Genomic DNA, 16,475 nt, shown 5'->3' on the forward strand with positions numbered 1-16,475 from the left:
AAGGGTTAGGGTTAGGGTTATGGATAGGGTTAGGGTTAGGGTTAGGGTTAGGGTTATGGATAGGGTTAGGGTTAGGGTTAGGGTTAGGGTTTTGGATAGGGTTAGGGTTTATGGTTTAGGGTTAGGGTTAGGGATGAATTGGACAAAAATCATCCAAAACAAACTTTTTATTAGTGTCGAGGGTTAGGGTTAGGGATGAATTGGACAAGGGTTAGGGTTAGGGTTATGGATAGGGTTAGGGTTAGGGTTAGGGTTAGGGTTATGGATAGGGTTAGGGTTATGGTTAGGGTTAGGGTTAGGGTTATGGATAGGGTTAGGGTTTATGGTTTAGGGTTAGGGTTAGGGATGAATTAGGGTTAGGGTTAGGGTTAGGGTTAGGGTTATGGATAGGGTTAGGGTTAGGGTTATGGATAGGGTTAGGGTTTATGGTTTAGGGTTAGGGTTAGGGATAGGGTTAGGGTTAGGGTTAGGGTTAGGGATGAATTGGACAAGGGTTAGGGTTATGGATAGGGTTAGGGTTAGGGTTAGGGTTAGGGTTATGGATAGGGTTAGGGTTAGGGTTATGGTTAGGGTTAGGGTTAGGGTTAGGGTTATGGATAGGGTTAGGGTTTATGGTTTAGGGTTAGGGTTAGGGATGAATTAGGGTTAGGGTTAGGGTTAGGGTTAGGGTTAGGGTTATGGATAGGGTTAGGGTTAGGGTTATGGTTAGGGTTAGGGTTAGGGTTAGGGATAGGGTTAGGGTTTATGGTTTAGGGTTAGGGTTAGGGATGAATTAGGGTTAGGGTTAGGGTTAGGGTTAAGGTTATGGATAGGGTTAGGGTTAGGGTTATGGATAGGGTTAGGGTTTATGGTTTAGGGTTAGGGTTAGGGATGAATTGGACAAAAATCATCCAAAACAAACTTTTTATTAGTGTCGACTGTTTGAGTGGTGAGCAGTGAGTCTTTCCTTCGTAGGACAGTTGCATAGAGTTGTAACTATACGCAGGAGGAAGCTGCCATCTTTGCCACACCACAGCCTGTTGTTCTTCTGGCTGAAGCCTTAGGGTTAGGGTTAGGGTTAGGGTTTAGGGTTATGGATAGGCTTAGGGTTAGGGTTATGGATAGGGTTAGGGTTAGGGTTAGGGTTAGGGTTAGGGTTATGGATAGGGTTAGGGTTAGGGTTATGGATAGGGTAAGGGTTTATGGTTTAGGGTTAGGGTTAGGGATGAATTGGACAAAAATCATCCAAAACAAACTTTTTATTAGTGTCGAGGGTTAGGGTTAGGGTTAGGGTTAGGGATGAATTGGGTTAGGGTTAGGGTTAGGGTTAGGGTTATGGATAGGGTTAGGGTTTATGGTTTAGGGTTAGGGTTAGGGATGAATTAAGGTTAGGGTTAGGGTTAGGGTTAGGGTTATGGATAGGGTTAGGGTTAGGGTTATGGATAGGGTTAGGGTTTATGGTTTAGGGTTAGGGTTAGGGATGAATTGGACAAGAATCATCCAAAACAAACTTTTTATTAGTGTCGAGGGTTAGGGTTAGGGTTAGGGTTAGGGATGAATTGGACAAGGGTTAGGGTTAGGGTTATGCATAGGGTTAGGGTTAGGGTTATGGATAGGGTTAGGTTTAGGGTTAGGGTTATGGATAGGGTTAGGGTTAGGGTTATGGATAGGGTTAGGGTTTATGGTTTAGGGTTAGGGTTAGGGATGAATTGGACAAAAATCATCCAAAACAAACTTTTTATTAGTGTCGACTGTTTGAGTGGTGAGCAGTGAGTCTTTCCTCCGTAGGACAGTTGCATAGAGTTGTAACTATACGCAGGAGGAAGCTGCCATCTTTGCCACACCACAGCCTGTTGTTCTTCTGGCTGAAGCCTTAGGGTTAGGGTTAGGGTTAGCGTTTAGGGTTATGGATAGGCTTAGGGTTAGGGTTAGGGTTAGGGTTATGGATAGGGTTAGGGTTAGGGTTATGGATACGGTTAGGGTTAGGGTTAGGGTTAGGGTTATGGATAGGGTTAGGGTTTTAGGGTTTAGGGTTAGGGTTAGGGATGAATTGGACAAAAATCATCCAAAACAAACTTTTTATTAGTGTCGAGGGTTAGGGTTAGGGTTAGGGTTAGGGATGAATTGGACAAGGGTTAGGGTTAGGGTTATGGATAAGGGTTAGGGTTAGGGTTAGGGTTATGGATAGGGTTAGGGTTAGGGTTAGGGTTATAGATAGGGTTAGGGTTAGGGTTATGGATAGGGTTAGGGTTTATGGTTTAGGGTTAGGGTTAGGGATGAATTGGAAAAAAATCATCCAAAACAAACTTTTTATTAGTGTCGAGGGTTAGGGTTAGGGTAAGGTTTAGGGTTAGGGATGAATTGGACAAGGGTTAGGGTTAGGGTTATGGATAGGGTTAGGGTTATGGATAGGGTTAGGGTTAGGGTTATGGATAGGGTTAGGGTTTATGGTTTATGGTTAGGGTTAGGGATGAATTGGACAAAAATCATCCAAAACAAACTTTTTATTAGTGTCGAGGGTTAGGGTTAGGGTTAGGGTTAAAGATAGGGTTAGGGTTTATGGTTTAGGGATGAATTGGACAAAAATCATCCAAAAAAAACTTTTTATTAGTGTCGAGGGTTAGGGTTAGGGTTAGGGATGAATTGGACAAGGGTTAGGGTTAGGGTTATGGATAGGGTTAGGGTTTATGGTTTATGGTTAGGGTTAGGGATGAATTGGACAAAAATCATCCAAAACAAACTTTTTATTAGTGTCGAGGGTTAGGGTTAGGGTTAGGGTTAAAGATAGGGTTAGGGTTTATGGTTTAGGGATGAATTGGACAAAAATCATCCAAAAAAAACTTTTTATTAGTGTCGAGGGTTAGGGTTAGGGTTAGGGATGAATTGGACAAGGGTTAGGGTTAGGGTTATGGATAGGGTTAGGTTTAGGGTTAGGGTTAGGGTTAGGGTTATGGATAGGGTTAGGGTTATGGTTAGGGTTAGGGTTAGGGTTAGGGTTATGGATAGGGTTAGGGTTTATGGTTTAGGGTTAGGGTTAGGGATGAATTAGGGTTAGGGTTAGGGTTAGGTTTAGGGTTATGGATAGGGTTAGGGTTAGGGTTATGGATAGGGTTAGGGTTTATGGTTTAGGGTTAGGGTTAGGGATGAATTGGACAAAAATCATCCAAAACAAACTTTTTATTAGTGTCGACTGTTTGAGTGGTGAGCAGTGAGTCTTTCCTTCGTAGGACAGTTGCATAGAGTTGTAACTATACGCAGGAGGAAGCTGCCATCTTTGCCACACCACAGCCTGTTGTTCTTCTGGCTGAAGCCTTAGGGTTAGGGTTAGGGTTAGGGTTTAGGGTTATGGATAGGCTTAGGGTTAGGGTTATGGATAGGGTTAGGGTTAGGGTTAGGGTTAGGGTTAGGGTTATGGATAGGGTTAGGGTTAGGGTTATGGATAGGGTTAGGGTTTATGGTTTAGGGTTAGGGTTAGGGATGAATTGGACAAAAATCATCCAAAACAAACTTTTTATTAGTGTCGAGGGTTAGGGTTAGGGTTAGGGTTAGGGATGAATTGGGTTAGGGTTAGGGTTAGGGTTAGGGTTATGGATAGGGTTAGGGTTAGGGTTAGGGTTATGGATAGGGTTAGGGTTAGGGTTATGGATAGGGTTAGGGTTTATGGTTTAGGGTTAGGGTTAGGGATGAATTGGACAAAAATCATCCAAAACAAACTTTTTATTAGTGTCGACTGTTTGAGTGGTGAGCAGTGAGTCTTTCCTCCGTAGGACAGTTGCATAGAGTTGTAACTATACGCAGGAGGAAGCTGCCATCTTTGCCACACCACAGCCTGTTGTTCTTCTGGCTGAAGCCTTAGGGTTAGGGTTAGGGTTAACGTTTAGGATTATGGATAGGCTTAGGGTTAGGGTTAGGGTTAGGGTTAGGGTTATGGATAGGGTTAGGGTTAGGGTTATGGATACGGTTAGGGTTAGGGTTAGGGTTAGGGTTAGGGTTATGGATAGGGTTAGGGTTTTAGGGTTTAGGGTTAGGGTTAGGGATGAATTGGACAAAAATTATCCAAAACAAACTTTTTATTAGTGTCGAGGGTTAGGGTTAGGGTTAGGGTTAGGGATGAATTGGACAAGGGTTAGGGTTAGGGTTATGGATAAGGGTTAGGGTTAGGGTTAGGGTTATGGATAGGGTTAGGGTTAGGGTTAGGGTTATGGATAGGGTTAGGGTTAGGGTTATGGATAGGGTTAGGGTTTATGGTTTAGGGTTAGGGTTAGGGATGAATTGGAAAAAAATCATCCAAAACAAACTTTTTATTAGTGTCGAGGGTTAGGGTTAGGGTTAGGGTTAGGGATGAATTGGACAAGGGTTAGGGTTAGGTTTATGGATAGGGTTAGGGTTAGGGTTAGGGTTATGGATAGGGTTAGGGTTAGGGTTATGGATAGGGTTAGGGTTTATGGTTTATGGTTAGGGTTAGGGATGAATTGGACAAAAATCATCCAAAACAAACTTTTTATTAGTGTCGAGGGTTAGGGTTAGGGCTAGGGTTAGGGATAGGGTTAGGGTTTATGGTTTAGGGATGAATTGGACAAAAATCATCCAAAACAAACTTTTTATTAGTGTCGAGGGTTAGGGTTAGGGTTAGGGATGAATTGGACAAGGGTTAGGGTTAGGGTTATGGCTAGGGTTAGGTTTAGGGTTAGGGTTAGGGTTAGGGTTATGGATAGGGTTAGGGTTATGGTTAGGGTTAGGGTTAGGGTTAGGGTTAGGGTTATGGATAGGGTTAGGGTTTATGGTTTAGGGTTAGGGTTAGGGATGAATTAGGGTTAGGGTTAGGGTTAGGGTTAGGGTTATGGATAGGGTTAGGGTTAGGGTTATGGATAGGGTTAGGGTTTATGGTTTAGGGTTAGGGTTAGGGATGAATTGGACAAAAATCATCCAAAACAAACTTTTTATCAGTGTCGACTGTTTGAGTGGTGAGCAGTGAGTCTTTCCTCCGTAGGACAGTTGCATAGAGTTGTAACTATACGCAGGAGGAAGCTGCCATCTTTGCCACACCACAGCCTGTTGTTCTTCTGGCTGAAGCCTTAGGGTTAGGGTTAGGGTTAGGGTTTAGGGTTATGGATAGGCTTAGGGTTAGGGTTATGGATAGGGTTAGGGTTAGGGTTAGGGTTAGGGTTATGGATAGGGTTAGGGTTAGGGTTATGGATAGGGTTAGGGTTTATGGTTTAGGGTTAGGGTTAGGGATGAATTGGACAAAAATCATCCAAAACAAACTTTTTATTAGTGTCGAGGGTTAGGGTTAGGGTTAGGGTTAGGGTTATGGATAGGGTTAGGGTTAGGTTTAGGGTTATGGATAGGGTTAGGGTTTATGGTTTAGGGTTAGGGTTAGGGATGAATTGGACAAGGGTTAGGGTTAGGGTTATGGATAGGGTTAGGGTTAGGGTTATGGATAGGGTTAGGGTTAGGGTTATGGATAGGGTTAGGGTTTATGGTTTAGGGTTAGGGTTAGGGATGAATTGGACAAAAATCATCCAAAACAAACTTTTTATTAGTGTCGAGGGTTAGGGTTAGGGTTATGGTTAGGGATGAATTGGACAAGGGTTAGGGTTAGGGTTATGGTAAGGGTTAGGGTTAGGGTTAGGGTTATGGATAGGGTTAGGGTTAGGGTTAGGGTTATGGAAAGGGTTAGGGTTAGGGTTAGGGTTATGGATAGGGTTAGGGTTTATGGTTTAGGGTTAGGGTTAGGGATGAATTGGACAAAAATCATGCAAAACGAACTTTTTATTAGTGTCGAGGGTTAGGGTTAGGGTTAGGGTTAGGGATGAATTGGACAAGGGTTAGGGTTAGGGTTATGGATAGGGTTAGGGTTAGGGTTAGGGTTATGGATAGGGTTAGGGTTAGGGTTATGGATAGGGTTAGGGTTTATGGTTTAGGGTTAGGGTTAGGGATGAATTGGACAAAAATCATCCAAAACAAACTTTTTATTAGTGTCGACTGTTTGAGTGGTGAGCAGTGAGTCTTTCCTCCGTAGGACAGTTGCATAGAGTTGTAACTATACGCAGGAGGAAGCTACCATCTTTGCCACACCACAGCCTGTTGTTCTTCTGGCTGAAGCCTTAGGGTTAGGGCTAGGGTTAGGGTTTAGGGTTATGGATAGGCTTAGGGTTAGGGTTATGGATAGGGTTAGGGTTAGGGTTATGGATAGGGTTAGGGTTAGGGTTATGGATAGGGTTAGGGTTTATGGTTTAGGGTTAGGGTTAGGGATGAATTGGACAAAAATCATCCAAAACAAACTTTTTATTAGTGTCGAGGGTTAGGGTTAGGGTTAGGGATGAATTGGACAAGGGTTAGGGTTATGGATAGGGTTAGGGTTAGGGTTAGGGTTATGGATAGGGTTAGGGTTAGGGTTATGGATAGGGTTAGGGTTTATGGTTTAGGGTTAGGGTTAGGGATGAATTGGACAAAAATCATCCAAAACAAACTTTTTATTAGTGTCGACTGTTTGAGTGGTGAGCAGTGAGTCTTTCCTCCGTAGGACAGTTGCATAGAGTTGTAACTATACGCAGGAGGAAGCTGCCATCTTTGCCACACCACAGCCTGTTGTTCTTCTGGCTGAAGCCTTAGGGTTAGGGTTAGGGTTATGGTTTAGGGTTATGGATAGGCTTAGGGTTAGGGTTATGGATAGGGTTAGGGTTAGGGTTAGGGTTAGGGTTATGGATAGGTTTAGGGTTAGGGTTATGGATAGGGTTAGGGTTTATGGTTTAGGATTAGGGTTAGGGATGAATTGGACAAAAATCATCCAAAACAAACTTTTTATTAGTGTCGAGGGTTAGGGTTAGGGTTAGGGTTAGGGATGAATTGGACAAGGGTTAGGGTTAGGGTTATGGATAGGGTTAGGGTTAGGGTTAGGGTTATGGATAGGGTTAGGGTTAGGGTTATGGATAGGGTTATGGATAGGGTTAGGGTTACGGTTAGGGTTATGGATAGGGTTAGGGTTTATGGTTTAGGGTTAGGGTTAGGGATGAATTGGACAAAAATCATCCAAAACAAACTTTTTATTAGTGTCGAGGGTTAGGGTTAGGGTTAGGGTTAGGGATGAATTGGACAAGGGTTAGGGTTAGGGTTATGGATAGGGTTAGGGTTAGGGTTAGGGTTATGGATAGGGTTAGGGTTAGGGTTATGGATAGGGTTAGGGTTTATGGTTTAGGGTTAGGGTTAGGGATGAATTGGACAAAAATCATCCAAAACAAACTTTTTTTTAGTGTCGACTGTTTGAGTGGTGAGCAATGAGTCTTTCCTCCGTAGGACAGTTGCATAGAGTTGTAACTATACGCAGGAGGAAGCTGCCATCTTTGCCACACCACAGCCTGTTGTTCTTCTGGCTGAAGCCTTAGGGTTAGGGTTAGGGTTAGGGATGAATTGGACAAGGGTTAGGGTTAGGGTAATGGATAGGGTTAGGGTTTATGGTTTAGGGTTAGGGTTAGGGATGAATTGGACAAAAATCATCCAAAACAAACTTTTTATTAGTGTCGACTGTTTGAGTGGTGAGCAGTGAGTCTTTCCTCCGTAGGACAGTTGCATAGAGTTGTAACTATACGCAGGAGGAAGCTGCCATCTTTGCCACTCCACAGCCTGTTGTTCTTCTGGCTGAAGCCTTAGGGTTAGGGCTAGGGTTAGGGTTTAGCGTTATGGATAGGCATAGGGTTAGGGTTATGGATAGGGTTAGGGTTAGGGTTAGGGTTAGGGTTATGGATAGGGTTAGGGTTAGGGTTATGGATAGGGTTAGGGTTTATGGTTTAGGGTTAGGGTTAGGGATGAATTGGACAAAAATCATCCAAAACAATCTTTTTATCAGTGTCGAGGGTTAGGGTTAGGGTTAGGGATGAATTGGACAAGGGTTAGGGTTATGGATAGGGTTAGGGTTAGGGTTAGGGTTAGGGTTATGGATAGGGTTAGGGTTAGGGTTATGGATAGGGTTAGGGTTTATGGTTTAGGGTTAGGGTTAGGGATGAATTGGACAAAAATCATCCAAAACAAACTTTTTATTAGTGTCGAGGGTTAGGGTTAGGGTTAGGGATGAATTGGACAAGGGTTAGGGTTAGGGTTATGGATAGGGTTAGGGTTAGGGTTATGGATAGGGTTAGGGTTTATGGTTTAGGGTTAGGGTTAGGGATGAATTGGACAAAAATCATCCAAAACAAACTTTTTATTAGTGTCGAGGGTTAGGGTTAGGGTTAGGGTTAGGGATGAATTGGACAAGGGTTAGGGTTAGGGTTATGGATAGGGTTAGGGTTAGGGTTAGGGTTATGGATAGGGTTAGGGTTAGGGTTATGGATAGGGTTATGGATAGGGTTAGGGTTACGGTTAGGGTTATGGATAGGGTTAGGGTTTATGGTTTAGGGTTAGGGTTAGGGATGAATTGGACAAAAATCATCCAAAACAAACTTTTTATTAGTGTCGAGGGTTAGGGTTAGGGTTAGGGTTAGGGATGAATTGGACAAGGGTTAGGGTTAGGGTTATGGATAGGGTTAGGGTTAGGGTTAGGGTTATGGATAGGGTTAGGGTTAGGGTTATGGATAGGGTTAGGGTTTATGGTTTAGGGTTAGGGTTAGGGATGAATTGGACAAAAATCATCCAAAACAAACTTTTTATTAGTGTCGACTGTTTGAGTGGTGAGCAGTGAGTCTTTCCTCCGTAGGACAGTTGCATAGAGTTGTAACTATACGCAGGAGGAAGCTGCCATCTTTGCCACACCACAGCCTGTTGTTCTTCTGGCTGAAGCCTTAGGGTTAGGGTTAGGGTTAGGGATGAATTGGACAAGGGTTAGGGTTAGGGTTATGGATAGGGTTAGGGTTAGGGTTAGGGATGAATTGGACAAGGGTTAGGGTTAGGGTAATGGATAGGGTTAGGGTTTATGGTTTAGGGTTAGGGTTAGGGATGAATTGGACAAAAATCATCCAAAACAAACTTTTTATTAGTGTCGACTGTTTGAGTGGTGAGCAGTGAGTCTTTCCTCCGTAGGACAGTTGCATAGAGTTGTAACTATACGCAGGAGGAAGCTGCCATCTTTGCCACACCACAGCCTGTTGTTCTTCTGGCTGAAGCCATAGGGTTAGGGCTAGGGTTAGGGTTTAGCGTTATGGATAGGCTTAGGGTTAGGGTTATGGATAGGGTTAGGGTTAGGGTTAGGGTTAGGGTTATGGATAGGGTTAGGGTTAGGGTTATGGATAGGGTTAGGGTTTATGGTTTAGGGTTAGGGTTAGGGATGAATTGGACAAAAATCATCCAAAACAATCTTTTTATCAGTGTCGAGGGTTAGGGTTAGGGTTAGGGATGAATTGGACAAGGGTTAGGGTTATGGATAGGGTTAGGGTTAGGGTTAGGGTTATGGATAGGGTTAGGGTTAGGGTTATGGATAGGGTTAGGGTTTATGGTTTAGGGTTAGGGTTAGGGATGAATTGGACAAAAATCATCCAAAACAAACTTTTTATTAGTGTCGACTGTTTGAGTGGTGAGCAGTGAGTCTTTCCTCCGTAGGACAGTTGCATAGAGTTGTAACTATACGCAGGAGGAAGCTGCCATCTTTGCCACACCACAGCCTGTTGTTCTTCTGGCTGAAGCCTTAGGGTTAGGGTTAGGGTTATGGTTTAGGGTTATGGATAGGCTTAGGGTTAGGGTTATGGATAGGGTTAGGGTTAGGGTTAGGGTTATGGATAGGGTTAGGGTTAGGGTTCTGGAAAGGGTTAGGGTTTATGGTTTAGGGTTAGGGTTAGGGATGAATTGGACAAAAATCATCCAAAACAAACTTTTTATTAGTGTCGAGGGTTAGGGTTAGAGTTAGGGTTAGGGTTAGGGTTATGGATAGGGTTAGGGTTAGGGTTAGGGTTATGGATAGGGTTAGGGTTAGGGTTATGGATAGGGTTATGGATAGGGTTAGGGTTACGGTTAGGGTTATGGATAGGGTTAGGGTTTATGGTTTAGGTTTAGGGTTAGGGATGAATTGGACAAAAATCATCCAAAACAAACTTTTTATTAGTGTCGAGGGTTAGGGTTAGGGATAGGGATGAATTGGACAAGGGTTAGGGTTAGGGTTATGGATAGGGTTAGGGTTAGGGTTAGGGTTAGGGTTATGGATAGGGTTATGGATAGGGTTAGGGTTTATGGTTTAGGTTTAGGGTTAGGGATGAATTAGGGTTAGGGTTAGGGTTAGGGTTATGGATAGGGTTAGGGTTAGGGTTATGGATAGGGTTAGGGTTAGGGATAGGGTTATGGTTAGGGTTAGGGATGAATTGGACAAGGGTTAGGGTTAGGGTTATGGATAGGGTTAGGGTTAGGGTTAGTGTTAGGGTTATGGATAGGGTTAGGGTTTATGGTTTAGGGTTAGGGTTAGGGATGAATTGGACAAAAATCATCCAAAACAAACTTTTTATCAGTGTCGAGGGTTAGGGTTAGGGTTAGGGATGAATTGGACAAGGGTTAGGGTTATGGATAGGGTTAGGGTTAGGGTTAGGGTTAGGGTTATGGATAGGGTTAGGGTTAGGGTTATGGATAGGGTTAGGGTTTATGGTTTAGGGTTAGGGTTAGGGATGAATTGGACAAAAATCATCCAAAACAAACTTTTTATTAGTGTCGACTGTTTGAGTGGTGAGCAGTGAGTCTTTCCTCCGTAGGACAGTTGCATAGAGTTGTAACTATACGCAGGAGGAAGCTGCCATCTTTGCCACACCACAGCCTGTTGTTCTTCTGGCTGAAGCCTTAGGGTTAGGGTTAGGGTTATGGTTTAGGGTTATGGATAGGCTTAGGGTTAGGGTTATGGATAGGGTTAGGGTTAGGGTTAGGGTTAGGGTTATGGATAGGGTTAGGGTTAGGGTTATGGATAGGGTTAGGGTTTATGGTTTAGGGTTAGGGTTAGGGATGAATTGGACAAAAATCATCCAAAACAAACTTTTTATTAGTGTCGAGGGTTAGGGTTAGAGTTAGGGTTAGGGTTAGGGACAAATTGGACAAGGGTTAGGGTTAGGGTTATGGATAGGGTTAGGGTTAGGGTTAGGGTTATGGATAGGGTTAGGGTTAGGGTTATGGATAGGGTTATGGATAGGGTTAGGGTTACGGTTAGGGTTATGGATAGGGTTAGGGTTTATGGTTTAGGGTTAGGGTTAGGGATGAATTGGACAAAAATCATCCAAAACAAACTTTTTATTAGTGTCGAGGGTTAGGGTTAGGGTTAGGGATGAATTGGACAAGGGTTAGGGTTATGGATAGGGTTAGGGTTAGGGTTAGGGTTAGGGTTATGGATAGGGTTATGGATAGGGTTAGGGTTTATGGTTTAGGGTTAGGGTTAGGGATGAATTAGGGTTAGGGTTAGGGTTAGGGTTATGGATAGGGTTAGGGTTAGGGTTATGGATAGGGTTAGGGTTAGGGATAGGGTTAGGGTTAGGGTTAGGGTTAGGGATGAATTGGACAAGGGTTAGGGTTAGGGTTATGGATAGGGTTAGGGTTAGGGTTAGGGTTATGGATAGGGTTAGGGTTATGGTTAGGGTTAGGGGTAGGGTTAGGGTTAGGGTTATGGATAGGGTTAGGGTTTATGGTTTAGGGTTAGGGTTAGGGATGAATTAGTGTTAGGGTTAGGGTTAGGATTAGGGTTATGGATAGGGTTAGGGTTAGGGTTATGGATAGGGTTACGGTTTATGGTTTAGGGTTAGGGTTAGGGATGAATTGGACAAAAATCATCCAAAACAAACTTTTTATTAGTGTCGAGGGTTAGGGTTAGGGTTAGGGTTTGGGATGAATTGGACAAGGGTTAGGGTTAGGGTTATGGATAGGGTTAGGGTTAGGGTTAGGGTTATGGATAGGGTTAGGGTTAGGGTTATGGATAGGGTTAGGGTTTATGGTTTAGGGTTAGGGTTAGGGATGAATTAGGGTTAGGGTTAGGGTTAGGGTTATGGATAGGGTTAGGGTTAGGGTTATGGATAGGGTTAGGGTTAGGGATAGCGTTAGGGTTAGGGTTAGGGTTAGGGATGAATTGGACAAGGGTTAGGGTTAGGGTTATGGTTAGGGTTAGGGGTAGGGTTAGGGTTAGGGTTATGGATAGGGTTAGGGTTTATGGTTTAGGGTTAGGGTTAGGGATGAATTAGGGTTAGGGTTAGGGTTAGGGTTAGGGTTATGGATAGGGTTAGGGTTAGGGTTATGGATAGGGTTAGGGTTTATGGTTTAGGGTTAGGGTTAGGGATGAATTGGACAAGGGTTAGGGTTAGGGTTATGGATAGGGTTAGGGTTAGGGTTAGGGTTAGGGTTATGGATAGGGTTATGGATAGGGTTAGGGTTTATGGTTTAGGGTTAGGGTTAGGGATGAATTAGGGTTAGGGTTAGGGTTAGGGTTATGGATAGGGTTAGGGTTAGGGTTATGGATAGGGTTAGGGTTAGGGATAGGGTTAGGGTTAGGGTTAGGGTTAGGGATGAATTGGACAAGGGTTAGGGTTAGGGTTATGGATAGGGTTAGGGTTAGGGTTAGGGTTATGGATAGGGTTAGGGTTTATGGTTTAGGGTTAGGGTTAGGGATGAATTGGACAAAAATCATCCAAAACAAACTTTTTATCAGTGTCGAGGGTTAGGGTTAGGGTTAGGGATGAATTGGACAAGGGTTAGGGTTATGGATAGGGTTAGGGTTAGGGTTAGGGTTAGGGTTATGGATAGGGTTAGGGTTAGGGTTATGGATAGGGTTAGGGTTTATGGTTTAGGGTTAGGGTTAGGGATGAATTGGACAAAAATCATCCAAAACAAACTTTTTATTAGTGTCGACTGTTTGAGTGGTGAGCAGTGAGTCTTTCCTCCGTAGGACAGTTGCATAGAGTTGTAACTATCCGCAGGAGGAAGCTGCCATCTTTGCCACACCACAGCCTGTTGTTCTTCTGGCTGAAGCCTTAGGGTTAGGGTTAGGGTTATGGTTTAGGGTTATGGATAGGCTTAGGGTTAGGGTTATGGATAGGGTTAGGGTTAGGGTTAGGGTTAGGGTTATGGATAGGGTTAGGGTTAGGGTTATGGATAGGGTTAGGGTTTATGGTTTAGGGTTAGGGTTAGGGATGAATTGGACAAAAATCATCCAAAACAAACTTTTTATTAGTGTCGAGGGTTAGGGTTAGAGTTAGGGTTAGGGTTAGGGATGAATTGGACAAGGGTTAGGGTTAGGGTTATGGATAGGGTTAGGGTTAGGGTTAGGGTTATGGATAGGGTTAGGGTTAGGGTTATGGATAGGGTTATGGATAGGGTTAGGGTTACGGTTAGGGTTATGGATAGGGTTAGGGTTTATGGTTTAGGGTTAGGGTTAGGGATGAATTGGACAAAAATCATCCAAAACAAACATTTTATTAGTGTCGAGGGTTAGGGTTAGGGTTAGGGATGAATTGGACAAGGGTTAGGGTTAGGGTTATGGATAGGGTTAGGGTTAGGGTTAGGGTTATGGATAGGGTTATGGATAGGGTTAGGGTTTATGGTTTAGGGTTAGGGTTAGGGATGAATTAGGGTTAGGGTTAGAGTTAGGGTTATGGATAGGGTTAGGGTTAGGGTTATGGATAGGGTTAGGGTTAGGGATAGGGTTAGGGTTAGGGTTAGGGTTAGGGATGAATTGGACAAGGGTTAGGGTTAGGGTTATGGATAGGGTTAGGGTTAGGGTTAGGGTTATGGATAGGGTTAGGGTTATGGTTAGGGTTAGGGGTAGGGTTAGGGTTAGGGTTATGGATAGGGTTAGGGTTTATGGTTTAGGGTTAGGGTTAGGGATGAATTAGGGTTAGGGTTAGGGTTAGGGTTAGGGTTATGGATAGGGTTAGGGTTAGGGTTATGGATAGGGTTAGGGTTTATGGTTTAGGGTTAGGGTTAGGGATGAATTGGACAAAAATCATCCAAAACAAACTTTTTATTAGTGTCGAGGGTTAGGGTTAGGGTTAGGGTTAGGGATGAATTGGACAAGGGTTAGGGTTAGGGTTATGGATAGGGTTAGGGTTAGGGTTAGGGTTAGGGTTAGGGTTATGGATAGGGTTAGGGTTAGGGTTAGGGTTAGGGTTATGGATAGGGTTAGGGTTATGGTTAGGGTTAGGGTTAGGGTTAGGGTTATGGATAGGGTTAGGGTTTATGGTTTAGTTTTAGGGTTAGGGATGAATTAGGGTTAGGGTTAGGGTTAGGGTTATGGATAGGGTTAGGGTTAGGGTTATGGATAGGGTTAGGGTTAGGGATAGGGTTAGGGTTAGGGTTAGGGTTAGGGATGAATTGGACAAGGGTTAGGGTTAGGGTTATGGTTAGGGTTAGGGGTAGGGTTAGGGTTAGGGTTATGGATAGGGTTAGGGTTTATGGTTTAGGGTTAGGGTTAGGGATGAATTAGGGTTAGGGTTAGGGTTAGGGTTAGGGTTATGGATAGGGTTAGGGTTAGGGTTATGGATAGGGTTAGGGTTTATGGTTTAGGGTTAGGGTTAGGGATGAATTGGACAAAAATCATCCAAAACAAAGTTTTTATCAGTGTCGACTGTTTGAGTGGTGAGCAGTGAGTCTTTCCTCCGTAGGACAGTTGCATAGAGTTGTAACTATAAGCAGGAGGAAGCTGCCATCTTTGCCACACCACAGCCTGTTGTTCTTCTGGCTGAAGCCTTAGGGTTAGGGTTAGGGTTAGGGTTTAGGTTTATGGATAGGCTTAGGGTTAGGGTTATGGATAGGGTTAGAGTTTACGGTTTAGGGTTAGGGTTAGGGATGAATTGGACAAAAATCATCCAAAACAAACTTTTTATTAGTGTCGAGGGTTAGGGTTAGGGTTAGGGTTAGGGTTATGGATAGGGTTAGGGTTAGGGTTAGGGTTATGGATAGGGTTAGGGTTAGGGTTATGGATAGGGTTATGGATAGGGTTAGGGTTACGGTTAGGGTTATGGATAGGGTTAGGGTTTATGGTTTAGGTTTAGGGTTAGGGATGAATTGGACAAAAATCATCCAAAACAAACTTTTTATTAGTGTCGAGGGTTAGGGTTAGGGTTAGGGATGAATTGGACTAGGGTTAGGGTTAGGGTTATGGATAGGGTTAGGGTTAGGGTTAGGGTTAGGGTTATGGATAGGGTTATGGATAGGGTTAGGGTTTATGGTTTAGGTTTAGGGTTAGGGATGAATTAGGGTTAGGGTTAGGGTTAGGGTTATGGATAGGGTTAGGGTTAGGGTTATGGATAGGGTTAGGGTTAGGGATAGGGTTATGGTTAGGGTTAGGGATGAATTGGACAAGGGTTAGGGTTAGGGTTATGGATAGGGTTAGGGTTAGGGTTAGTGTTAGGGTTATGGATAGGGTTAGGGTTTATGGTTTAGGGTTAGGGTTAGGGATGAATTGGACAAAAATCATCCAAAACAAACTTTTTATCAGTGTCGAGGGTTAGGGTTAGGGTTAGGGATGAATTGGACAAGGGTTAGGGTTATGGATAGGGTTAGGGTTAGGGTTAGGGTTAGGGTTATGGATAGGGTTAGGGTTAGGGTTATGGATAGGGTTAGGGTTTATGGTTTAGGGTTAGGGTTAGGGATGAATTGGACAAAAATCATCCAAAACAAACTTTTTATTAGTGTCGACTGTTTGAGTGGTGAGCAGTGAGTCTTTCCTCCGTAGGACAGTTGCATAGAGTTGTAACTATACGCAGGAGGAAGCTGCCATCTTTGCCACACCACAGCCTGTTGTTCTTCTGGCTGAAGCCTTAGGGTTAGGGTTAGGGTTATGGTTTAGGGTTATGGATAGGCTTAGGGTTAGGGTTATGGATAGGGTTAGGGTTAGGGTTAGGGTTAGGGTTATGGATAGGGTTAGGGTTAGGGTTATGGATAGGGTTAGGGTTTATGGTTTAGGGTTAGGGTTAGGGATGAATTGGACAAAAATCATCCAAAACAAACTTTTTATTAGTGTCGAGGGTTAGGGTTAGAGTTAGGGTTAGGGTTAGGGATGAATTGGACAAGGGTTAGGGTTAGGGTTATGGATAGGGTTAGGGTTAGGGTTAGGGTTATGGATAGGGTTAGGGTTAGGGTTATGGATAGGGTTATGGATAGGGTTAGGGTTACGGTTAGGGTTATGGATAGGGTTAGGGTTTATGGTTTAGGGTTAGGGTTAGGGATGAATTGGACAAAAATCATCCAAAACAAACTTTTTATTAGTGTCGAGGGTTAGGGTTAGGGTTAGGGATGAATTGGACAAGGGTTAGGGTTATGGATAGGGTTAGGGTTAGGGTTAGGGTTAGGGTTATGGATAGGGTTATGGATAGGGTTAGGGTTTATGGTTTAGGGTTAGGGTTAGGGATGAATTAGGGTTAGGGTTAGGGTTAGGGTTATGGATAGGGTTAGGGTTAGGGTTATGGATAGGGTTAGGGTTAGGGATAGGGTTAGGGTTAGGGTTAGGGTTAGGGATGAATTGGACAAGGGTTAGGGTTAGGGTTATGGATAGGGTTAGGGTTAGGGTTAGGGTTATGGATAGGGTTAGGGTTATGGTTAGGGTTAGGGGTAGGGTT

Source organism: Neolamprologus brichardi, chromosome 7 (assembly GCF_056152115.1).
Source record: "Neolamprologus brichardi isolate AB-2024 chromosome 7, ASM5615211v1, whole genome shotgun sequence".
NCBI lineage: Eukaryota > Metazoa > Chordata > Actinopteri > Cichliformes > Cichlidae > Neolamprologus > Neolamprologus brichardi.